Source organism: Rutidosis leptorrhynchoides, chromosome 8 (genome assembly GCF_046630445.1).
Source record: "Rutidosis leptorrhynchoides isolate AG116_Rl617_1_P2 chromosome 8, CSIRO_AGI_Rlap_v1, whole genome shotgun sequence".
In the NCBI taxonomy this organism is placed as follows: Eukaryota; Viridiplantae; Streptophyta; class Magnoliopsida; order Asterales; family Asteraceae; genus Rutidosis; species Rutidosis leptorrhynchoides.
In genome coordinates, this window is record NC_092340.1 from 264,709,868 (window position 1) to 264,721,369 (window position 11,502).

General features: G+C 36.8%; 1 non-coding gene across 1 annotated transcript; it reads left to right on the forward strand.

The window, feature by feature from the left end:
- Positions 1–11,011: 11,011 nt before the first annotated feature.
- LOC139865359 (small nucleolar RNA R71) lies at positions 11,012–11,118 on the forward strand. The gene has a single exon (XR_011764884.1). It is a non-coding gene; the product is annotated as a small nucleolar RNA R71 (small nucleolar RNA).
- Positions 11,119–11,502: the final 384 nt, after the last annotated feature.

Sequence of the window (11,502 nt, forward strand, 5' to 3'; positions counted from 1 at the left end):
TTGCATCAATACACACCCAAAACCATGTTTCGAGGCATCACAATATACAACAAAGTCATCATTGCCTTCAGGAAGTGACAAGATAGGAGCGGTGGTTAGCTTCGTTTTCAAGATTTGGAATGCGGATTCATGTTCGGTCGCCCAAATGAATTTCTTTCCCTTGTGAGTCAATGCGGTTAGAGGACGTGCAACCAAAGAGAAATTTTCGATGAATCTACGATAGTACCCGGCGAGACCCAAAAATTGACGAATGTGAGTAGGAGTAGTAGGAGTCTCCCATTTGCTAATGGCTTCGATTTTCGTTGGATCGACTTTAATACCTTGGTCACTTACAACATGACCAAGAAATTGAACTTCCTTTAACCAAAATTCACACTTGGAGAATTTGGCATAGAGTTGTTCTTGTCTTAAAAGTTCAAGCACAAGTCGGAGATGTTGTTCGTGCTCTTCTTCATTTTTAGAATAGATCAATATGTCATCGATGAACACAATAACGAATTTATCGAGATACGGTTTGCACACGCGGTTCATAAGATCCATGAACACCGCCGGTGCGTTAGTGAGACCAAATGGCATGACAAGGAATTCATAACTACCATAACGAGTTCGGAAAGCGGTTTTGGAGACATCTTCCCCCTTAACCCTCAATTGATGATAACCTGAGCGGAGATCGATTTTCGAATATACACAAGACCCTTGTAGTTGATCAAAGAGGTCATCGATGCGAGGAAGAGGATATCGGTTCTTAACCGTCAATTTATTTAGTTCACGATAATCAATGCACATTCGTAGGGATCCGTCTTTCTTTTTAACAAACAAAATCGGAGCGCCCCAAGGTGAATGGCTAGGTTGGATAAAACCACGATCAAGTAGTTCTTGGATTTGACTTTGCAATTCTTGCATTTCAGATGGAGCGAGTCTATATGGTGCACGTGCTACGGGTGCGGCTCCTGGAATAAGATCGATTTGGAATTCAACCGGTCGATGAGGCGGAAGACCCGGCAATTCGTCGGGAAATACATCGGAATAGTCACTAACAATTGGCACATCATCGATGTGCTTCTCATCGGACCCGACTTTCTTAACGTGGGCAAGGATCGCAAAACAACCCTTACGGAGTAGTTTTCTAACTTTAAGGCACGAAACGAGGTTGATTCTGGTGCAACTCTTATCGCCATAAACAATCAAAGGTTCACCATTCTCGATAGGAATTCGGATTGCGTTAAGATCACAAAGAATGTGAGATTTCGTTTTGACTAACCAATTCATACCAATTATTACATCAAAGCTTTCTAGTTCCATGGGTATCAAGTCAATTTCAAATTCCCTACCCAAAATGTTTAACGTACACCCCCGGTAATATGTGTTGGCACTTAATAGTTTCCCGTTAGCCACTTCAATGGTATAAGTGGTATCTAATGGAAGAGGTGGAGTGCTAAAAAATGAGTCAAAGTCTTGGATACAAAGCATTTATCGGCACCCGAATCGAATAAACAGGAGACATAGGAATTGTTGAGAAGAAACGTACCCGTGACTAGTTCAGTGTCATCCCGGGCTTCCTCGGTGTTGATGTTAAAAGCTCGGCCGCGCGTATTGGTGTTATCTTTCCTTTTCGGGCATGCATTTCTATAATGACCCGTTTGGCCACATTCGTAACAAGTGCCCGTCTTTGGTGCATTGGGCCACTTTCGAGCGACGGGAGTAGCACTTTTACAATCGTTGGCCTTATGACCAACTCCTTGGCACCGGTGGCAAATTAACTTACTACATTCGCCAAAGTGATGTTTGTTGCATTTGTTGCAAAGAGGTAGGTTCCCGGCATAACCTTTCTTGCCGTCGGAGGTGTAAGGCTTCTTAGCAAAGTTGTTGTTGCTTGATTGGGAGGGTTCCCACTTTCTTTTGTTGCCGCCCGATTTATCCTCGGCCTTAGGTGCAGGAACTACGATTTCGTCAACCGTTTCAATTAGTTGGCGAGCCATGTTCATAGCGGCTTGATGAGTAGTGGGTTTGGATGACATCACCCCTTGTTTGATGCTTTTTGGAAGACCGAGCATGTAGAGCTCAATCCTTTGAGATTCGGGGTTAACAAGATTAGGACACATCAAGGATAGTTCGGCGAAGCGTTGATTATAAACTTTAAGATCGTTTCCGACCGCTTTCAAAGCTCTTAGTTCTTCCTCAAGCTTTCGGGTTTCTTCGCGCGGAAAATATTCAACAATCATCTTTTCCTTTAGATCGGCCCAAGAGAGGGCATGAGCTTCATCGGTACCCACCGATTGTACATAAGTATTCCACCATGTAAGAGTGACACCGGCGAAGGTGTGAGTGGAGTATTTGACCTTGTCTTGGTCCCGACAACCGCTTATGCTAAAGACGGCTTCCGTTTGCTCAAACCATCGGGTGAGCACGACCGGTCCCCCGGTTCCATCAAAAGTGTGAGGTTTGCACCCCATGAAAGCTTTATAGGAGCATCCCTCGTTTGAGTTTCCGGCTCCATTGTTGTTGTTGTTGTTGTTGTGGTTGTTATTATTATTGTTGTTGGATGAGTGACCGGCCATGGCCGCATCTACGGCGGTAGCTATCATCCGTTCGAGAGCTTGTTCGGGAGTTTCATTGCGGCGTACACGACGAGGAGCCATTGTTCCTTCAAGACACAAGAATATCATTGATTAGTATTCTCAATAATACTAACCGTGATATAGAATAAAGATAAAGAGAAGTTTTTTTTTTTTTTTTTTTTTTTTTTTTTTCTCGACTCGCCTTAAATTCTTTATGTCATAATGTCGGAACGTTCATACGAGTCACCGTAATATAATCCCGGAAATTATATTACCCTGATTCATATGTGCATTCGACATCATTTTATATAGTCAAGGTGGCGTGTCAATCAAATTAAACAACGTGAGATTAAGATGAACTAAGAGTAGATATGAGTAGAAACGTTCGAGTATAAATGCACAAGTAGTCAAGTAATTCCTACTTCAAGTCTATATGCCGGTTGTAGTCTAGACTCACCAATGTACCCTATGACTCGGGGTTGACACTAATGAACTCTAAATCCCTACAACCAACGCTCTGATACCATCTGTAGCGACCCGACCAAATCATGTTTGACGGCGCCGTCTACTTAGGTCCCGTTACGTGGTCGTAAGTCTTTAAGACAAAGTTTGACCAAAATATGTCGCCTTCATTTCAAAATAAAGATTGTTCCCAAAGTTTACAAGAATTGTTCAACCAATAGTTAAGTTACAACGTTATAATACGAATGAAATCTAGGCGACACGGTTTAAAGTAAAGTCAAAAGACGCTCCATGAAATGCACATATACTCGACATCCAATGCAAGTATCAAATAATGAGCGGAAGCATGTATCATGTATCGTTCAAGGACCTGAGAAAAACATAGAAATCTGTCAACGAAAACGTTGGTGAAATCATAGGTTTAAGTAAGTAAGTACAAGTGAACCACAAGATTTGCATCAATGAAATAATAGTAATACATTCCAAAAGTTTGTTTCACGAGCACCCAATTATCAAAGCTTAACATTCCTTCCATTGTATACCCCATCACTTAGTGCTAGAACAAACACTGATTCTCGAAAATATATTTCATCCGTAGACGGTAGCGAACCGTCAAGGATGAGGGTTGTCAACCCATATGGCCATATAACATAAGTTCTCGCTTACACCCGGCAAGTGTAACTAATGATAATCGAATTGAGGATTTTGTTCTAAACTCGTATGTAGAATGTTTGTTTTCCCGTTCTTGTGTTCACTTAGTTCAAAAGAATCGTTTATGTTTTCTCATCCCAATATAAGTTCAAAAAGAGTAAAAGTGGGACTATGATCTCACCTTGAGTGCACGAGTAGTAAAGTACTTCGACAAGTAAACGTGTGCAAAGAACAATGCTAGTCTTGACCTAAACAATAGGTTGTATCAATAACGGTAAACACGATAGGTCAAAGATGTTCAATTAGTCCTATGGCTCGTTACGACTCGATTATTTAGCATGTGAAATCAAATTGCCAAGTTTCATGCAAGATACAAGTATATAAATAAGTTAGGAAGGTTGCATAATCATTTGGTTAAGTTTGACAAAAAGTCAAACTTTGGTCGGTCAAAGTCAACGAAAGTCAACACGTTCGGGTCGGGTTCCGAACTATTTTTCTGAGGTTTTTAATCATATATGAACATGTTAGAACAAGTTTCATGTGAATCGGAGGTCCGTAGTATGCCAAACATTTTTCGTAATTTGGACATGGTGGTCAGAGCCTGACCAAGGCTTATGTCGCGCCGCGACATAGTCTCGCCGCGCCGCGGCATTAGCCGTGCGCTGGTACCTGGTCAGTCTCAATTGTTCAAGTCCCAAATCAAAACTCTTTCAAGCATAAATTACAAACCGCTAACATTTAGAACTCGCACCTTATATCGTTGGAAAGGTAATTTGACAAAGAACACAACTAAACACAATTCATCAACCAAACTTCCACTTACAACAACCAAAAACCGTAATTAAACGTTCATAATCAAAGTTCAAGTTCCAAAAACGCATTTTATGATTCGGGCAACCAATTTACATGAATGATATGCCGTTTCGAAGGTAATCAAGCATACAATCCAACTAAACACTTACCAATAATAATCCATGGCATTCAATGCATCAAAAGTCCATTTCAAGTTCATCAAACCCTAACCCAAATTCACCAAAATCAATAATCAAGTTCATGAAGTTTTTCTAAGGCAACCTACACATCAAATTGAAGCTAGTGATGCTAGTAACACAATTAAAACATCAACTTTTAACATCTAACGACATATGATCATCCAAAATTCAAGAATAACACACCAAAATTCAAGTTCATGCTAGTTACACTAAAACAACGAGATCGAGCATACAAATTACATATTCATGTTAGACTTGAGCCATAGACACTAATTAACACTTTTATAAGTTAAAAACATCAAGAACACAAAATCTAGTGATTTTAGAAAGTTACCCAAATGAGATGAAGTTGGTACCAAAACGAAGAGGATGAAGAGAGGATCACGAATATGTAATTTATTTTGTTGTAAGCCTCCTAGATCGAATTTAGATGATGATTGAATGAATTTGGAAATTGGGTGTGTGTGTTCTTGCTAGAGAAAAAGAGAGAGAGATGAAGATGAAATGAATGGGTGAAAGGGGTTTGACCCTTTGACCTAGTCAAGGGTTTGATCCCTTGTCAAGTTTAGTCCCTCAACTTTCGCTCGGGTGCGGGAATTACCTAAACGAGATAATTTAAAACGCGTATCAACGGGAGATGTTATAAACATATAACAGACTTTATATTAGTATAACGGAAAAATAAATGGAAAAAGGCGGGATGTTACAAATAGTGTTTTATATCACTAAAGAATTTCTTTCGTTTTTGGTACGATAATCCTTTTTCAAGGAATCCACATACTAAGTAGTTTGCATAGTCTGCAAACCATGGAATTTCATTATAATCTATCTTCAATAGATATTCATCAGGAAAGTTGTCTTGTATAGCCGATTCATTTAAAACTTCTAATTTGAGATTTTCAAGACGAGAAAGATGATAAGCGGCGAGATTTTCTGCTCCCTTTTTATCTCGAATTTCAATATCGAACTCTTGTAAGAGTAAGATCCAACGAATTAATCTTGGTTTAGCATCTTGTTTTGAAAATAGGTATCTAAGAGCAGAATGGTCGGTATAGACCACCGTTTTTGCTAGAACGAGATATGATCGAAATTTGTCAAAAGCAAAAACAATAGCAAGGAGTTCTTTTTCAGTAGTTGTATAGTTCGTTTGTGCTCCTTGTAACGTCTTACTAGCATAATAAATGGTTTGAAATCGTTTTTCAATCCTTTGTCCTAAAACGGCTCCAATCGCAAAATCACTTGCATCGCACATTAGTTCAAACGGTAGATTCCAATTTGGAGTTATCATGATCGGCACATTAGTGAGTTTTTCTTTAAGAATATTAAAAGATTTGATACATTCATCCGAAAAGATGAATGGAACATCTTTTTCTAGGAGTTTATTTATAGGAGTGGCAATTTTAGAAAAATCTTTTACGAAACATCGGTAAAAACCGGTACGCCCTAGAAAACTCCTAACTCCTCTAACATTGGTGGGATGTGGAAGTTTAGCAATTACATCTACTTTAGCTCTATCCACTTCAATTCCTTCCTTTGAAATTTTATGACCAAGAACGATGCCTTCTTTAACCATGAAATGGCATTTCTCCCAATTAAGTACTAGATTTGATTGTTCGCATCTGATAGTGCTCCAAATAAACATATATTTAGTATCAATATCCTTCCGATATGTAAAGTTTTCAGTTGCAATTATTCTATTTCCAAGTGATATTCGTTTATAATAAATAAGTGCAAAGACAAAAGGCGAAAATGAAGATTCGAAGACAAAAACTTCCAAAAAGCTCAAATGTACAAGATACAATTCAAGTGGTTCAAATTAATGATGAGAAACGTCTAAAATTGACAATAGTACAAGTTACGAAACGAAAAGCACGAAGATTAAAGAATTGAAGAAAAAGCGTCCTAAAACTGGAAAAGGGTCCTTAAAGCCACAGTGCACTCAAAAGCGTCCCAAAAATTGAGTTAAAAGACTTGCGCGGATTTTAGGAGTTAAGGAAAATAATTTTTTGTGCAAATTACAAATTGCAAAATGCAAAGTACAAGATATTAAATCGTACGAAAGGACGTTCGAAAATTCGGAAACGGGACCTGAGCCAACTATCAACGCCCGACGCAACGGGCCGAAAATTATGAGTCAACTATGCACAAGAATATAATATAATATTTAAATAATTATATAAATTATTTATATATTATATATTTTTAAATAATACGTCGACAAAGAAGAAAACAAAGCAATGTGGCTGGATCCAGCTGGCCATGCGATCGCATGGCCTGGAAGCTATTTTTCTATGCGATCGCATGGAGTGAAATCTCAGGCCATATCCATAAATACCAGGCTTCTGATCGAGTTTAAAAACAACAAAATAATAATAATATTCCCTCTGTAATATATATATATATATATATATATATATATATATATATATATATATATATATATATATATATATATATATATATATATATATATATATATATATATATATATATATATATATAATATATTAGTTTAGTTTTATATTAGATTAGTTTGGGTTATGTAAAGGTTATTTTACGGGTTTTAAATTCGAAGTTCTGTCTGTGTAAAGCTACGCGATAAATACTCAATGTAAGTTATGTTCTCCTTTTTAAATTAATGTCTTGTAACTAAGTTATTATTATGCTTATTTGAGCCGAAGTAATCGTGATGTTAGGCTAAATATTAAGATGGGATAATTGGGCTTTAGACCATAATTGGGGTTTGGACAAAAGAACGACACTTGTGGAAATTAGACTATGGGCTATTAATGGGCTTTATATTAAATTAACGATACCTCGTTAATTTAATATAAAGGTTACAATTTGACGTATCTATATATAACCACATACGCTTAATCGGATACGATGGGCGGGATATTTATAAATACAAATTATTGTTCATTTAACCAAACACGGGGATGGATTAATAGTCAATGGACTCATTAAAACAGGGGTGGATTACATTCAAGGGTAATTGGTGTAATTGTTAACAAAGTATTAAAACCTTGGTTTACACACAGTCGATAACCTGGTGTATTCATTAAACAAAGTATTAAGACCTTGTTACAGTTCGAATCCCCAATTAGTTGGAATATTTGGCTTCGGGTATAAGGTTAAATTTGCCGAGCATTTTATAATTATGACCGATGAACTATTATGGACAAAAACTATATAGGTTTCAAATACATCCAGGACAAATGACAATTAACCCAAGGTAATAAATAATCAAAACGTCAAACATCATGGTTACGGAAGTTTAAATAAGCATAATTATTATATTGTTATTTATTTTACGCACTTTAATTATTGTCATTTATATTTACGCTTAAGTTTTAAAATCGACAAACCGGTCATTAAACGGTAAACCCCCTTTTATATATTATTATATATAATTATATATATTTTGTACAAATATAGTTAATTAAAATATAGTGTGAAATAAGCCATCTCCCTGTGGAACGAACCGGACTTACTAAAAACTATACTACTTTACGATTAGGTACACTGCCTATAGTGTTGTAGCAAGGTTTAGGTATATCCCATCTGTAAATAAATAATTAAAACTTGTGTTATTTGTATCGTATTTCGTAGTAAAAATAATAACTATTTCGTATACACCGCTGCACACATCAGCATCTAATAAGCATTCGTTCAAGATTAACTAGACATGATTCAAATGTATCACCGAAGTCTGAAAAGTCATCCATGAAAACTTTCATGCATTCTTCTATCATGTCGTGAAAAATCGCCATCATGCACCTTTGAAAGGTTGTAGGGGCATTGCAAAGTCCAAATGGCATGCGTTTGTAAGCAAAAGTACCATAAGGGCACGTGAATGTGGTTTTCTCTTGGTCCTCGGGTGCTATTGGAATTTGAAAATATCCGAAAAAACCATCAAGAAAACAATAGTAACTATTTTCGGCTAATCGTTCCAACATTTGATCAATGAAAGGTAAGGGAAAGTGATCTTTTCTGGTGGCGTCATTTAATTTTCTATAATCAATACAGACATGCCATCCTGTTACAGTCCTAGTAGGAATAAGCTCATTTTTTTCATTTGTGATGACTCTCATGCCACCCTTCTTAGGTACGCATTGAACTGGGCTTACCCATGGACTATCAGAGATTGGATAAATTAAATCTGCATCTAGCAGTTTAATAATTTCTTTCTTAACAACATCTTGCATATTAGGATTTAGTCTTCGTTGGCGTTGCACATACGTTTTATGACCTTCTTCCATAAGGATTTTATGTGTGCAATACGAAGGACTTATTCCTTTAATGTCATGAATTTTCCATGCAATGGCTGGTTTATGAGTTTTTAGCACAGAAATGAGTTGAGATTTTTCATTTTCAGTAAGAGAAGACGATATTATTACAGGTAATTCAGATTCACCATGTAAATAAGCATATTCCAAATGGTTTGGAAGTGGCTTTAACTCTAATGTAGGTGGTTCTTCTATCGATGATTTATATCGATATCTGTCTTCTACTTTTACCATTTGAATTTCTTCTGTTGTTGATTCATATCCATTAGCCATAAGTGTAGCTAACATTTCAGTTTCATCAATTGGTTCAGTTCCTTCTCCTAAAGAACATTCTCCTGTTCCTTGTAATTCTGGAAATTCTTCTAACAATTCTACATGTGAATCTATGGTTTGAATATAATAACATGTATCATCTGCAGATTGCGGTTATTGCATTGCTCTATCAACTGAAAAGGTAACACTCTCGTCCTCTATACTTAGGGTCAGTTTCTTACCAAACACGTCTATTATTGCTTTGGCCGTGTTTAAGAATGGTCTTCCTAATATGAGAGGTACTCAAGAATCTTCTTCCATGTCCAGAATAACAAAATCTACTGGAAATACTAAAGTACCAACTTTAACTAGCATGTTCTCCATTATCCCTCTAGGATATTTTACTGATCGATCGGCTAGTTGTATGCTTATTCGTGTTGGTTTCAATTCTCCAAGGTCTAGTTTAGCGTATAGTGAATACGGCATTAAATTTATACTAGCACCTAAGTCTGCCAATGCTTCTATTGAACTAAGACTACCCAGAAAACATGGAATTGTAAAACTTCCTGGATCAGATAATTTTTCTAGTATCTTATTCAACAACACTGCAGAACAATTAGCATTCATTGTAACAGCCGAGAGTTCTTCCATTTTCTTTCTATTTGTGATTAGATCTTTTAGAAATTTAGCATATCTAGGCATTCCTGAAATCACATCAATGAAAGAAAGATTGACATTTATCTGTTTAAACATATCCAAAAATTTGGATTGCTCGGCTTCAATTCTCTCTTTTCTCATTTTACTCGGGTAAGGAAGTGGTGGTTGGCATGGTTTAACATAAGTTTTAGCCTTAACTTTGTTATCTTCATTAACCTTTTCAACTACCGGTTCTTTTTCCTTATCTTGATCAGATTATGGTTCTTGTGGAGTAGGAATAGCTTCATCAGAAATTTCAGGTATTTCAGGTGGTTTAAGTGTAATACCACTTCTTGTGGTAATGGCTTTAGCTGTTTCATTTTGGGGGTTAGCAATAGTATCACTAGGTAGACTTCCCGGTTTTCTTTCACCTATCAACCTTGCTAGGTTGCTCACTTCTTGTTCCAGATTTTGAATAGAAGCTTGTTGATTTCTAAATGCTTGAGCATTTTGTTCATTGGTTTGTTTCTGAGATGTGAAAAATTGTGTTTGAGAACCAACTAGCTTCGACATCATGTCTTCTAAATTTGGCTTTTTATCATCGGTTTGTGGTGGTTTATTTTAAAAATTAGGTCTTTGCTGATTGTAAGTATTGTTGGATACTTGTTGATTGCTAGGACCTTGTTGGTTGTTGTATGGAACATTTCGGTTATAGTTCTGATTTTGATTGTAAATTGGTCTTGGCGGTTGATAATTATTTTGATAATTATTTCCAGGCCTTTGGTTCATGTATGAAACATTCTCTCTTTGTTCGGTTGTTGGTTCAATACTGAGACAATCTTTTGTCAAATGTGGTCCTCCACACTGCTCACAACTAATTCATATTGAGTGAATATCCTTAGTCATCTTTTCCATTCGTCTCTTGATAGCATCTATCTTTGCAGAAATGGAATCAAAGTCATGGCTAGAATCGGCTCTAGCCGCTTTAGATGATCTAACGATATCTTTTTCTTGATGCCACTCATGTGAGTGGGAAGCAGTGTTATCAATAATTTTGTAAGCGTCAGTTGCGGTTTTTTTCATAATGGAACCACCAGCTGCTATATAGATGTCTTTTCTTGTAGTGATGTCGCATCATTGGTAGAATATTTGTACTATTTGACAGGTGTCTAAACCATGTTGCGGACATCCTCTCAATAACTTTCCAAATCTTATCCATGCTTCATATAAAGTTTCATTTGGCTTTTGTGTGAACGTAACAATTTCTCCTTGAAGTCTCACGGCTTTAGATGCCGGAAAGAATTGTTTAAGAAAATTTTCAACTAAAACATCCCATGTATCAATCGCCCTTTCAGGTAACGATTCTAACCAATCTTTGGCTTCCCCCTTTAAAGTCCAGGGAAATAACATGAGATATATATGTTCATCCTCCACTTCTCTTATTTTAAATAGAGTACAGATCCTATTAAAGGTATGAAGATGTTCGTTTGGATCTTCCTTCGGCGCACCACTAAATTGGCATTGATTAGTCACCATGTGTAGGATTTGTCCTTTGATTTCATAATCTGGCGCATTAATGTCTGGTTGAGTAATTGCGTGACCTTGGCCAGTGCGTTTAGCTCTCATTCGGTCTTCCATACTTAGAGGTTCCAGATTTTCCAT